Source organism: Gouania willdenowi, chromosome 21, assembly GCF_900634775.1.
Source record: "Gouania willdenowi chromosome 21, fGouWil2.1, whole genome shotgun sequence".
Lineage (NCBI taxonomy): Eukaryota > Metazoa > Chordata > Actinopteri > Blenniiformes > Gobiesocidae > Gouania > Gouania willdenowi.
Genome location: NC_041064.1, coordinates 30195799 through 30209992, shown reverse-complemented (window position 1 = coordinate 30209992; position 14194 = coordinate 30195799). Strand labels below are relative to the sequence as shown.

Sequence of the window (14194 nt, the reverse complement as noted above, 5' to 3'; positions counted from 1 at the left end):
ACTAGTGACTGTTTTTTATGTGACCAACTTGTGATTGTGGCACTAATAATGACACAGATGTTAAAAATAAGTCTTATATACAGGTAAAACTAAAACATCTCTAAACGTTCTTTGAGATAAGATGTTACTTTATTGTTTCCATTGGAGTTTGTCTGTAAAACTGATCAAATACATTTGTGAACACTGTGTTTGACAGCATTAATAATGTCACTAATAGTGGATTATAGAGAAGTGTTTGTGTGGACAGAATTAGTCATTTTGGACACTTGTTAAAACAATCACCAATTGAATCAGAACAGCAGAAATAAGCCATAAACTAACAATGGTCAAGTTCCTCAACACATTCATAAAAGTTTGTTTATTACAATCATAAAATCAAACAATTTATTTGCAGAACTCTACAATCTAGCAATACCTAGCAACACTCTTGTACCATCAATGTGAAACAAGCTCACTTGTACTCTTTTTTAAAGTGTCCAGGTTACAAAAATGGCACTGTCAAACTTTCATTATGATTTGTGTACATGTTATACAGTAAGAATGCCCATAGATTTGAGCAGGCTTATTGAGGAACAACAATTGATTTTTCACCTTTAGCACAAAACTCCAGAGAAAAGATCCCTTTGACATCTGATTATCTATTTGCAATACTATAGCTCACCTTTGTGACATCGTATCTGATGACAAGTGGATTGAATTTCGGACTTCCTCCCTATACATCCTCTCTCTATTAATCATTCATCACTTCCCTTTTTATGGGGAAAACTGCTTTTTCTCACACACACATCAGGAAAGAATAACTTGTGTTCATCTGTTTTGGCTCCACATTGCAACTCCATTTAAAAAATATGATCCAATCAAATTTGCTAAAATGTATCAACACCATGGAAGCAAATATAAACGTCAGTCTATGGTTTCTAGCTAATGGATGTAGCAAGGACACAGGCCTGCTTTCTCCAAACATTCCTCTCAGTCATAAAGAAGTGATAAGAGAGGGGAGGAAAAAAACAAAACTCCTAGTCCATGTCCACTGCTGTCAGACACTCTTCACCGAGGCCAACCTTCAACCTTGCGTGAGAACGGGTGAAAATCTGAGTGCACATTTGGTCGCAGTGTCGGCGTCATGGGGTGCATTCGCGGGCGGTGCCCCCCCCCCCCACACACACACACACTCTTCCCACTACAGGAGGAGCTTTTTATTAATCAAAGATATCGGAATTGGCAATCGCAACTGACTGTGTCCATTCACTGACAGTGGATGGGAGTCTGCTCCATAAATATAATATATTGTGTTGTGCTATTGAACCCTAGAGCTGTTGATAGGATCAGCCAATAGAATGTGTATATGTCTACGGCCTGCTCTGTTGATTCACATGACGTCACTCACAATGCTGCATCGCAACAAAGCGAGAGCGCAAAATTCAAATGGAGAGCAGGAAGTGAAGCTTGAAAATCTATTGTCTGAAATAATCAAAATGTCCATGTTTTGTGAAGTTTCCAGTTGCTCCAATCGTTCTAACTGAGAATAGGAAAAGAGATTTTATAGAGTACTGAAGATTGTCGTTCACAAAAGTGACTAATGTAAAAAGCTCACAGAACAACGCTGTAAAAAGTGGAATTTAAACCTATGTCTGCGGTCAGAAGAAGCAGAGGTATGTTAGCAAGCTAACTTTGTTTTTGTGGCTGTGTTTATACAGCATTAGGTTGTTGTTAAATGGTCATTTACTATTATTTACCTTGTTGTGCCCCCCGCTGTTTTTGTAATGCCCCCCATCTAATACTGCCTGGTGCCGACTCTGTTTGGTCGTACAACAGGACAAACGTGGGATTTATGAAACATTCGTATTTTACCAATTCCAGCGTACAAATGATAGCGTGTTCATAAATGGCTGCATTTGATAGGCATAGGAGCTCATTTCAAATGCTCTGTGGAGGAGAATAACGGAGGAAGTGAGCAGCGTTTCCGAACGGACTCTGGCTGAGGTTCGAGTTAAATTCTCAATAACTAACTTAACCAATGCCTAATGATGGTTTAAATGAAATTGTACTCATCCACAGCCTAAAAGCGTAAATACTTGCCATTTGATCAAGACAATTCTTTACATTTTGGTCAAGTCAGGCTGGCGAGTGTGAGCCCATGCATGCTCAGATCTGAACGTACGAACAGTTGATAAATGAGGGCCCTAGTGTTCAGGAAGTTTTTCAGGTAACAGATTTCTGGAAGGATGTAAATCTGCTTTGTTTTATACTTTGTACAAAGGTTTCAATGTGACATTTCACTTGAATAAACATTTAATTAATGGAATTTATGTAAAATCTTCAGATCCAATTGATAGAAAGTTTGTCTCAACCAGTTTTAGTATGATAATGTCCACACATCCATAGGTGGGGTCATAAGCTAAGCTGAGATGAACCAAGGACCCTATCTATGAAAGTTATACCTCGGTGTAGCAATCCTCTGCATAACAAGTCCAGGGTGCAACTCATTCAATTTTTAGCTTTAAAACAACAACAGTAAAGTGATGGTTCTTCTTAAACTGGATGATAGCTGAAAGTCACTGTAGGAGTCAACAAAGTGTGCACATATGATTGAGTTTGGATCTCAATCAAATAAAAAAAAAACTGGGAACATTATCAAACAGAGCAGTTTCCTCACACATCTCAGACCATCAGGGCCTTTCCAGTATAAGATGTATTACATGTCGACCACACGTGTACAAATAAACTCCCATCAGAGCTTCATTGGATTAGACTCATCCAATGAGATTCATACTGCTTTGAAACTAAAAACAGATCACAGTTTTAAAGGTCAGTTGAACCTTTCATTCAGATGTCCAAGCTGTAACTATCCCATACGTCCAGAACTTAAGGACCTTGTTAAAAAGGGAAAATGTAGAATGATGCAATTAGTTGATCAAAAACCTAAAGCCGCCTGTCAAACTAAAAACCCAAAATCAAAGACACAGCTTTTAAAAATCTGTCTTCTCAATGTGGTCCTTGACTACAGAACAGGAACCGTCATTAAGTCAGGACTGCATCTTGATTACATTGTGTCATTAAAAAGATTAGCCATCCTTTCACTATAATGTATCTGCTCAACCTTTCCATTAAAAGAACATAGAACTGAACTGTGAGCTTTAACAGTAATTCTGAATGCTGTTTGTAGTTGACACAGTACAAAGCAAAAAAACACAAACTAAAAACCTTGGAGCATTATCGTCTAATTAACTATGTGAGATTTTCAATTTAGTTTGAACACAAATTGTTGAGTCGCACATACAGTACTAAGAATCACAAATCTATTTTTTTGTTTTCTTTATGCACTTTGAAAACCTTCCTGTATCTACTACAGGAAAACATTATACAAAACCCATGTTAATGCAAAGCTTTCAGTGTGATTCCATTGAATCCTATTCAATTATTAACATTTCTACTCTATGCCATGAGCACATACAGGCGTGAATTTCCGATCAACGTCGGCCAAACTCACTGCACATATTGTAAATACTTGTTGTGCTGTTGCTGTTGTTCTGTCTTTATCATCTACTGTATATATTCTACATTGTCATGTTTTTGTGTTTGTAAATGTTTGGGGCAGAAAGAACAGTCATTTCGATTCTCTACATGTCTTGTACATATAATAGAATCGACAATAAAGCTGACTTTGACTTTTTTCACTTTTGATGACACTGTGGCATGGCTTTGACTTTCTGATGTAGGGATGCTTCCAGAAGACGAAAGGTATGAAAAGGTTATGTGTATATTCAGCCCAGTCTCACAGAGTTTGTGAAACTGCACAAAAGTGATTTTAAGTTTTTTTCGTGCTTGGCAACACAATTTCCGCACATTTTCCTAGCATGAAATGTTTGCATGCTGTGTGACAAAAAAATGCAAACGGATGTATGTCAATGGTATTTAGACACCAAAATTGGTGTAAAATAAAACAGAAATTGGGAGCTAACCACGCAGTTGTGTGGACCTTTTTTCATAGCATCTTTGGACCTTTTTGATCCAGCACACTGCCTCCAAAAAAAGGGAAGTGCGTGTTTTTTGATTGTGCTACATTGTCAGTGGTATTTAACAACTTAACTATAAGCTTAACCCCAAGATATCCTGTTTCCCATGCCTATGTATTGCTCACTCCCCTACCCTAGCCACAACCCAAACCATGTTGTGTTAAGATGTATTTTCATGAAATAACTTCCAATCGAAACACTTTAGTTTGAAAGTTGTGTCGCATAGCACAAAAAGAATGCGTAAGTCAAAAATCGAAACATTCCTTTTCGAGCGATCGTGTTGGTGTGTTATATACATGCAGGAGGATAATACCAGTATATTGAAAAATATGTGTCAGTCCTACAGACAAATTGATATGCTTTGTTTTATTTGGCCAATCTATTGATTTAAAATGTAGAGTAGACATTGATCAAGAGTATCTTCTGTCTAATAAAAACTTGTGTCTTTAATCAATGACATTAAGTAAAGAAGCTCTTTTTAACGCTGATTAAGGTTTCTACTGTTAGTTCAGGGATTCAAACGCATGAAAACATATTCGGGCCAAGACAGGATTACATCATCAGCGGAGCATGAGAATTAATGCTGGCAGGTCTTTTTTTTTTTTTTCAACAGTTCACGGACCACTGCATTATCCCAATCCTCAGAAATGCAAGGCATACGTTCTCAAAGTCACTCAACACAATTCCCTGAGAGCCCCAACCCTTCCTATATTCCTGTGCCAATTGCATGTGTAGGCTAATGTGTGCAGTCGGGGTACAGGAAGAGGAGCTACATCGTCATGATTTTAATCACGTAAAGTACATTAAATTGACTTGTAGCTCAAATGTGCAACAGAAATACATTTGTCTTGCCTTGACTAAAAGATGAAGGGGTGAATGACAAGAGTGCTGCTTCTCTGTCAGAGAGTAATAATGAATAATATCTTCTTTTAAACCCAGTCTGGCATCAGACTTAAAACCAGTGAGATGAACTGAGTTCTCACAGGAGTCATGGGCAGTGCTTGGAATAACGGCGTTTAAAATAACGGCGTTAGGTAACAGCAGTTTTTTTTCAGAAACGGGGTAATCTAACCAATTACTTTTTATGCCGTTCCAGCACCGTTAACGTTACTGAACGTTAAATGCGGTGTGTTACAAGCATTGATTGAATAAACTGTTATCCGAAAACACCCCTGGTGTCATACGCAGCTGTAGTGAGGAGGTGGGTTAAAAACACGGTGAGCGATTATGATTGGCTAAGGCGGAGTCATGTTTCATGGTAGCCAATCAGAGCCAGTGTTTTTACACGTGCCAGCACACGCGCCACACACACAACCACTACAGATTTGATGAAGAAGCAGAGATGGAAAAGCGTGGAGCAGTCCGATGAAAAGTTGGAATTTTTAAGGTGGCGATACAAACTACTTTAAATTAATTGTGGTCAAAGGCAAAAACTTACATTATATCCAGGAGCGAAGACTTTGTCAACATCCGTTGTTAGCAACTCAAATTTAATGAAGCCCCATCCTCTACACCCTCTTCACCCACGACTGTGTCGCCTCCCACAAGGACAACACCATCCTGAAGTTTGCGGACGACACCGCAGTGATAGGACGTATCACTGGCGGAGACGAAGCGGCCTACAGGGGGGAGGTGTCCAGTCTGGTGACGTGGTGTGAGGACAACAACCTCACCCTCAACACGGAAAAGACGAAGGAGCTGATAGTGGACATGAGGAAGGAGAGGCGTCCTCATCAGCCACTGTCTATCCAGGAGCTGGAAGTGGAAAGGGTGAGCAGTTTCAAATATCTTGGGGTCCACATCAGAGACGACCTCACCTGGACCCTCAACACCACACAGCTGGTGAAGAAAGCTCAACAGCGGCTGTACTTCCTGAGGAGGCTGAGGAAATTTGGAATGTCCTCAAAGATCCTCAGCAACTTCTACAGCTGCATTGTTGAGCCCATCCTGACCAGCTGCATCACCGTGTGGTACGGCAACACCACTGTCATGGACCGCAAACGCTTGCAGAGAGTAGTGAAGACTGCTACGAAGATCACCAGAGCATCTACAAGCGCAGAGTCCACAGAAGAGCTGCCGCCATCATCAAGGACTCCACTCACCCCCAACACGGACTGTTCACACTTCTACCCTCAGGCCGGAGGTACAGAAGTGTGAAATGCAGGACCAGCAGACTCAAAAACTCCTTCTTCCCCTCGGCCATTAGACTCCTAAATAAGTGATCGGAGTCTAATGAACTATTCATTTACCCCCCCCCCCCTTTTCCACTGAACTTTGCACACCACCTGCATTCGCACTTTAGATGCGCCCATGCGCAGCTAACACCATGTCTTTCTATTATGAAACTGTCACGGGACTGAACTGAGGCTCAAGCGCAGACAACACAACAGGAGGCACAGATACAATTAAATGATTTATTCCATAAACAGAATATAACAGAAAACCTACCAGCGCCCTAAGTGGGGTGGTGGAGAAACTAAAGAAGTGCTGAGCAAACTGAGGGAGACCCAATACTAAGATTAAATAAAAACGATCAGGAAACTACTGACGAACAAACAAAATCCTAGGTCTAAAGGCATAAACTCAGAATGGGCTAAACTAACAAAGAAAACCTCTGAACCCCAAATGGGCAGGAACACGGAGACGCTCGAGCTGCAGCCAACACGGAAGAAACGACGGAGCCTGGCACAGGAGTGGGGAAGAACCAGCTGAAGGGTGGAGTGAGCTGAGGGATTTCAGAGGTGATGGTAGTTGCAGGTGGGAAGGAGGCAGGAGAGATCCCAGCGGCAGAGAGGGTCAAAGTGAACACTGTTAATGGTTTGGCGTTGGTTTGTGGTCTGCCGATGTCTTAAGTAGTGGTGTGAATACTTGCAGGTAGGGAGACCACTCCCCGCCGCAGCTGGAAGCAATCCTGATGATCAGAGGTGAGTAGTCCGGACAGTGATGAATGGAGACCACCAGATGGTGCCAACGGACCAATTCAGGAGATGCCAGAGGTAGAGGGCATGACAGTACCCCCCCTCCTACGTGCGCCTCCAGGCGCACGACCAAAACGTTCAGGACGCCGCCGCTTGAGATCCCTGATTAGGTCAGGGCAAAGGATCTGACTGCGGGGGACCCAGCTCCTCTCCTCAGGCCCGTAACCCTCCCAGTCCACGAGAAACTGGAGGCCGCGACCCCTGCGGCGGACATCCAGCAAGCGCCGAACCGAGTAGGCGGGCGAGTCATCCACCATCCTGGGAGGAGGGGGGGGGGGGACAGGAGGAGCCAGGGGGGAGTCCCTGGCGGGCCTGACCTGCGAGACATGGAACGTGGGGTGAATTTTCAAAGTTCTGGGAAGGGTGAGACGTACCGCTGTCGGACTGATGATCCTCTCCACGGGGAAGGGACCGATGAACCGGGGTGCCAGCTTTCTAGATTCGACCTTCAGAGGGAGGTCCTTGGCCCTCAACCAGACTCGTTGGCCCACAGAGTAGGTTGGTGCCGGGCAGCGACGGCGGTTGGCCTGCCGCTCCATCCTCTCAGTTGATTGTATAAGTCCGGCCCTGGCCCTGTCCCAGACCCTTTTGATCTGGCTGACGAAGGCTTGAACAGAGGGAACGGAGAGTTCTTGTTCCTGGGAGGGGAACAACGGAGGTTGGTAGCCGAGGGAGCACTGAAAAGGAGACATCCCCAGAGAAGAGTTTATTTGTGAATTGTGTGCATACTCCACCCAGGCCAGATGCTCAACCCAGGCAGTGGGGTTGGAGGAGACCAGACACCGGAGGTACGTCTCCAGAGACTGATTGGCCCGCTCCGCTTGGCCATTAGACTGGGGGTGAAAGCCCGAGGTGAGACTGAGGGTGGCCCCCAGGGCAGCGCAGAAGGCCTTCCAGACTCCGGAGATGAACTGTGGACCACGGTCCGAGACAATGTCTGCTGGTATCCCATGCAACCGGAAGACGTGGTCAACTAGGAGGGATGCCGTCTCCCTGGCTGAGGGGAGTTTGGGAAGGGCGACGAAGTGTGCTGCTTTGGAAAAACGATCAACAATGGTGAGGATGACCGTGTTACCTCCAGAGGGGGGTAGCCCCGTGACGAAATCCACAGCGATGTGTGACCAAGGCCGAGAGGGCACCGGGAGTGGTTGAAGGAGACCCGAGCTGGGTCTGGAAGGGGTCTTGCCCCGGGAGCAGGTGGGGCAAGTGGCGACAAAGTCCCGAGTGTCCCTTTCGAGAGAGGGCCACCAAAACCTCTGCCGAAGGATGGCTGTGGTCCGGAAGCCCCCAGGGTGGCAGGCGAAGCGAGAGGTATGAGCCCACTGGAGCACCTGGGTACGCACAGACTCAGGAACATAGAGAACATTAGGCGGGCAGTTACCTGGGATTGGCTGTTGGGACTGTGCTTGACGGACCTGATCCTCCACTTGCCAGGTTAGAGAGGCGACAAGACGAGCAGGGGGAAGGATAGATTCCGGGTCACCAGAGGGTTCGTCGCAGGAGAACTGACGAGACAGGGCATCCGGCTTGATGTTACGGGACCCCGGGCGATACGTGAGGGAAAACCGGAAGCGACCAAAAAACAGCGCCCAGCGGGCCTGCCGAGAGTTCAATCTCCTGGCTGAACGAATGTACTCCAAGTTCTTATGGTCTGTCCAGACAATGAATGGGTGCTCTGCCCCCTCCAGCCAGTGACGCCACTCCTCTAGAGCGAGCTTGACCGCCAGCAGTTCCCGGTTCCCCACATCGTAGTTCCGTTCTGCTGGGGTCAGGCGGCGAGAGAAGAAGGCACAGGGATGCAGCTTTTGGTCAGATGGGGTCCTCTGGGAGAGTACGGCCCCAACCCCGGAGTCAGATGCATCCACCTCGACCACAAACTGAAGGTGGGGATCTGGCTGAACAAGGATAGGAGCAGAGGTAAAGCGTACCTTGAGGGACTGGAATGCTTGCTCGGCCTTGGGGGTCCACTGGAATTGAATTGAGGTGGAGGTCAGGGCTGTGAGAGGGGCTGCCACCCTACTATAATCACGGATGAAGCGGCGGTAAAAGTTAGCGAAGCCCAAAAAACGCTGTAACTGTTTCCGGGTCTCTGGCTGGGGCCACTCGGAGACAGCCGATAGCTTGGCCGGGTCCATCATCACACGTCCTGGGGAGATGACAAAACCCAAGAAAGATACAGTAGTAATGTGAAACTCACACTTCTCCGCTTTAGCAAAAAGGCGGTTCTTCCACAGGCGCTCCAAAACCAAGCGGACATGGCGGACGTGTTCCTCCTGGTCTCTGGAATAAATCAGGATATCGTCTATGTAGACAAACACAAAGCGGTTGATCATATCCCGGAGCACATCGTTAACCAGGTTCTGGAAGACGGCGGGAGCATTCGTGAGGCCAAAGGGCATTACTAAGTACTCAAAGTGTCCCAGGGGGGTATTAAAACCCGTCTTCCACTCATCTCCCTCTCTTATTCTCACTAAATGATAAGCATTTCTCAGGTCTAGTTTGGAGAACACTTTGGCCCCGTGGAGAAGGGTGAAGGCAGAGTTTATCAGAGGTAGAGGGTACTTGTTCTTCACGGTTATATTATTTAGGCCCCGAAAGTCAATACAGGGTCGCAGGGACCCGTCCTTCTTATTCACAAAAAAGAATCCCGCACCTACCGGAGAAGTGGAGGGCCGAATGATACCTGCTGCCAGGGCGTCCCTGATGTATGTCTCCATGGCAGCCTGCTCGGGTTTAGAGAGGTTGTACAGACGGCCAGAGGGCAAGGTGGCTCCAGGCAGGAGCTCAATGGCACAGTCGTAGGGCCGGTGAGGAGGCAAGGATAGGGCATCCTCCTTACTGAAGACTGGAACTAGGTCATGGTAAACCTCAGGAACGCCGGACAGGTCTGGAGGCCGAGGGTCTGGCCTGGGATTTACAGGAGCAGGGGATGGGGCTGAACGGAGACAGTTAGCATGACACCCAGTACTCCAGGACTTAACCTGGCTGCCGCACCAGTCAATAGAGGGGTTATGTTTAATCAACCAGGGGTGCCCCAGCACCAACTGTGGGCGAGAATGCTCCAGCAAGTGAAAAGTTAGTGTTTCGTGATGATTACCTGCTAACCGGAGGGTAACAGGAACTGTCTTCCGGCGGATCGTGGCCAGGGGGAGGCCGTTGAGAGAACGGGCCTCTACGGGAGAATCCAGTGGCATTGACGGGATGTGGAGCTGCCTGGCGAGGGCCGAGTCCAGGAAGTTCTCCTCGGCCCCAGAATCCACCAGCACGGTCACAGAAAGTGAGTGGTTCTGGTAGCTGAGTGTAGCGGGTAGCTGTAGCAGATGAGGGGAGGTGGAAGCAGTCCGACTCACTCGTAGACTCCCTGTCACGAGTGAGCCCTCTTTTTTGCTGGTCCCTTGGGGCAGGAAGCAATGAAGTGCCTCCATGACCTCGGAGGCAGCCTCAGGGCACGGTGTGGGCGTAGCAGGCTGGAGAGTGGGACTCAGTCGGCGGGAGGGTGCAGAGTCCCTCCAGTGTGAGCGCTCTCTGCGCCTCTCCCTCAAGCGATTGTCAAGCCGGATGGCGAGGGAGATTAGGGCCTCCAGGCTGCCCACCTCCTCCTTGGTGGCGAGTTCATCTTTCAGAGCCTCGGACAGTCCCCCATAGAATGACCTCTGGAGGGCCGGATCGTTGAACCCACTGGTAGCTGCAAGGGCCTGGAACTCCACGGAGTACTCTGCAACACTGCGGACCCCCTGCCTCAGGGCCATGAGGCGATCTCCAGCGTCTCGCCCCCGAACTGGGTGATCGAAGACGCGCCTCATGTCTGCAGAGAAGCGGGAGTAGGAGGTGCAGATCTCCCCCTGTTTCTCCCACACAGCTGTTCCCCAGTCCCGTGCAGGCCCTCGTAGAAGGCCAATTAGATATGCGATTTTAGCCCTATCGGACGCGTAGGAGGTCGGTTGTAACTCAAAGACGAGTGAAACCTGAGTCAGGAAGGCCTGGCACGAGCCGAGATCTCCAGCATAGCGCTCAGGAACCGGAACCGTGGGTTCACGGCCTACTGTGGCCAGAGCAGAGGGAGAACCTACAACCGTCGTCTCGGGGGCATTAATGGGGGTAGGCTGGCAACCTGACGCAGCTAGTGAAGATGCTAACACGGACTGCTGACCAGTCAGGTGAGACATTTGGCTGATTAGAGCTTTAACGCTAGACACGAGAGTCTTGAGTAGCTCCTCATGCCGGCCTAGAATCGCTTCATGACTAACTACAGCATGATGAGCGGCTGAGGCCTCATCTGTAGTGCGGTCTGCTGAGCTCATTATGGCCAAACCATACTGTCACGGGACTGAACTGAGGCTCAAGCGCAGACAACACAACAGGAGGCACAGATACAATTAAATGATTTATTCCATAAACAGAATATAACAGAAAACCTACCAGCGCCCTAAGTGGGGTGGTGGAGAAACTAAAGAAGTGCTGAGCAAACTGAGGGAGACCCAATACTAAGATTAAATAAAAACGATCAGGAAACTACTGACGAACAAACAAAATCCTAGGTCTAAAGGCATAAACTCAGAATGGGCTAAACTAACAAAGAAAACCTCTGAACCCCAAATGGGCAGGAACACGGAGACGCTCGAGCTGCAGCCAACACGGAAGAAACGACGGAGCCTGGCACAGGAGTGGGGAAGAACCAGCTGAAGGGTGGAGTGAGCTGAGGGATTTCAGAGGTGATGGTAGTTGCAGGTGGGAAGGAGGCAGGAGAGATCCCAGCGGCAGAGAGGGTCAAAGTGAACACTGTTAATGGTTTGGCGTTGGTTTGTGGTCTGCCGATGTCTTAAGTAGTGGTGTGAATACTTGCAGGTAGGGAGACCACTCCCCGCCGCAGCTGGAAGCAATCCTGATGATCAGAGGTGAGTAGTCCGGACAGTGATGAATGGAGACCACCAGATGGTGCCAACGGACCAATTCAGGAGATGCCAGAGGTAGAGGGCATGACAGAAACAGCTTTTTGCACATACCATTGTATATATCACCTCTCCTCTGTATAGTTAATATATTTGTATTTTTTTTTTTTTATTGTACAGGTGTTTTGTATTTAATGTTCAGGTTTTGCTGAGTAACAGTGTTGCATGCCACTGTTAGTTATTATAGTTCTTTTATCTCGATTTATTCCTTTATTACGTAGGCATTCACTGGCGGCCGGCAAAGCAAGAATTTCATTGTACAGGGAAACGTGTTTCTAACTGTACAGATGACAATAAACACTTTGACTTGACTTGACTTGACAACACACGCATCTAAAAAATCTGAATTCTTTGACATATAGCAACTTTACAGTAACAGTAATGCAAATAGTTACTTTCCTTGGTAATGAGTTACTTTTATTATAGAGTAATTCAATTACTAACTCAGTTACTTTTTTGATAAGTAGTGAGTAACTATAACTAATTACTTTTTAAAAGTAAAGTTCCCAACACTGGTCATGGGTAATGCTGGGATGGACACTTTCATCAGCCAAAAGAACGTTTCTAATTATGGGAAAACCATTGGCAAAACGATTCTCTACAGCCCAGAACTTTTCTATGAGTTCCACACAATGTTATCACCTATACAGAATGGGAGGATGAACGCGTTGTGACAGCTTAACTGTATATGTATATTAAATGTACCAAACCTGTCACGATAAATGTAATAAAAACACTAGACACGAATGAAGTTGCACTGATGGTTAAGAATCCAGAACAATTCTCCAAATGTAACATCAGTGATGAAAGCACCAACTATAGGGATGCCTGCAACAAGCTTTACTAAAGTCTAGGACTCACGAGTCAAACTCAAGGCCCGGAGCCCAAATCTGGCTCTTTAGAGCATCAAATTCGGCCTCGCTCGAGAAAGTAAAAATGACAGAAAAAGCATGAAACATTTTGTAAATTACCAACTAATTTGATTGTAATTATCACAACCCCTCCAAATACAAAAATTCAATTAAAAATGTCTTATACCCAGTGTTGGGAACGTTACTTTAAAAAAGTATTAGTTATAGTTACTCACTACTTGATCCAAAAATAACTGAGTTGGTAATTTAATTACTTTATTATAAAAGTAACTTATTACCAAGGAAAGTAACTATTTGCGTTACTGTTAAAAAAAAAAAAGTTTCTATATGTCAAGAATTCAGATTTTTTAGATGCGTGTGTCGTTGTGAGGTGCTTCATTAAATATGAGTTGCTTACAATGGATGTCGACAAAGTCTTCACTCTTGGATATAATGAACACTTCGCATGCACGTTCTTGCCTTTGAACACAATCAATTTAAAGTAGTGTTTGTATCGCCACATTAAAAATTCCAACTTTTCATCGGACTGCTCCACGCACGTCATCTCTGTTGCTTCATCAAATCTGTAGTGGTTGTGTGTGTGTGTGTGTGTGTGGGTGTGCTGGCACATGTGTAAAAAACACTGGCTCTGATTGGCTACCATGACACATGACGCCGCCTTAGCCAATCATTCTTTCGGAGTTTATTCAATCAATGCATTGTAACGCACTGCATTTAATGTTCAGTAACGTTAACGACGTTGTAACGGAATAAAAGGTAATTAGTTAGATTACCTCGTTACTAAAAAAAAAACACAGTTACCTAATGCCTTTATTTTAAAAGCCGTTATTCCAAACACTGCATATATCAAATCATAGTGATCATTTTTCATCTAAGATTTTTCTATAATCTGGCAAATTTACCCCAAATTCCCAAAATGTAAGTCAAGATCCTGCAGAGACTGATATACTTTATCATTTATATAAAACTTGTACGTAGAAGTGCAAACCAGGGCACAATAACGTTGATTTTGCTCTTTTTCCCACCAACATCTGTGGCCCTCTTACGCTTACAGTGGTCCGTATTTGAACTAAAATGAGTTTCACCCCCCCCCCGGTCTGCGACACTATGATATTTACTGGAACCTAGTCATGCCCTTCCTTGCATGTTGTAGTACTATCCATTAAGTCTGCCAGACACACACACACACACACACACACACACACACACACGGGGCTGTTGTCAGCTGTCAGAGTAGAGCGTGTTACAGACCAGTTTTTGACTCTGTTCTTTGTTTCCACTCACTGAGTTTTTTTGTCTCACCTAATGCGCCAAAAATTCCAAGTTTTCTCTCGCCTGTTGTCAGGTTTGTATTCCCATTGTAAAGATTCTGATATCAA

At 45.7% G+C, this 14194-nt stretch overlaps 1 protein-coding gene across 14 annotated transcripts in view; it reads right to left on the bottom strand.

Moving 5' to 3' along the window:
• Positions 1-14194, bottom strand: part of tns1b (tensin 1b) — a 248990-nt gene that overhangs the window by 112133 nt on the left and 122663 nt on the right. The gene's annotated exons all lie outside the window — the stretch shown is intronic.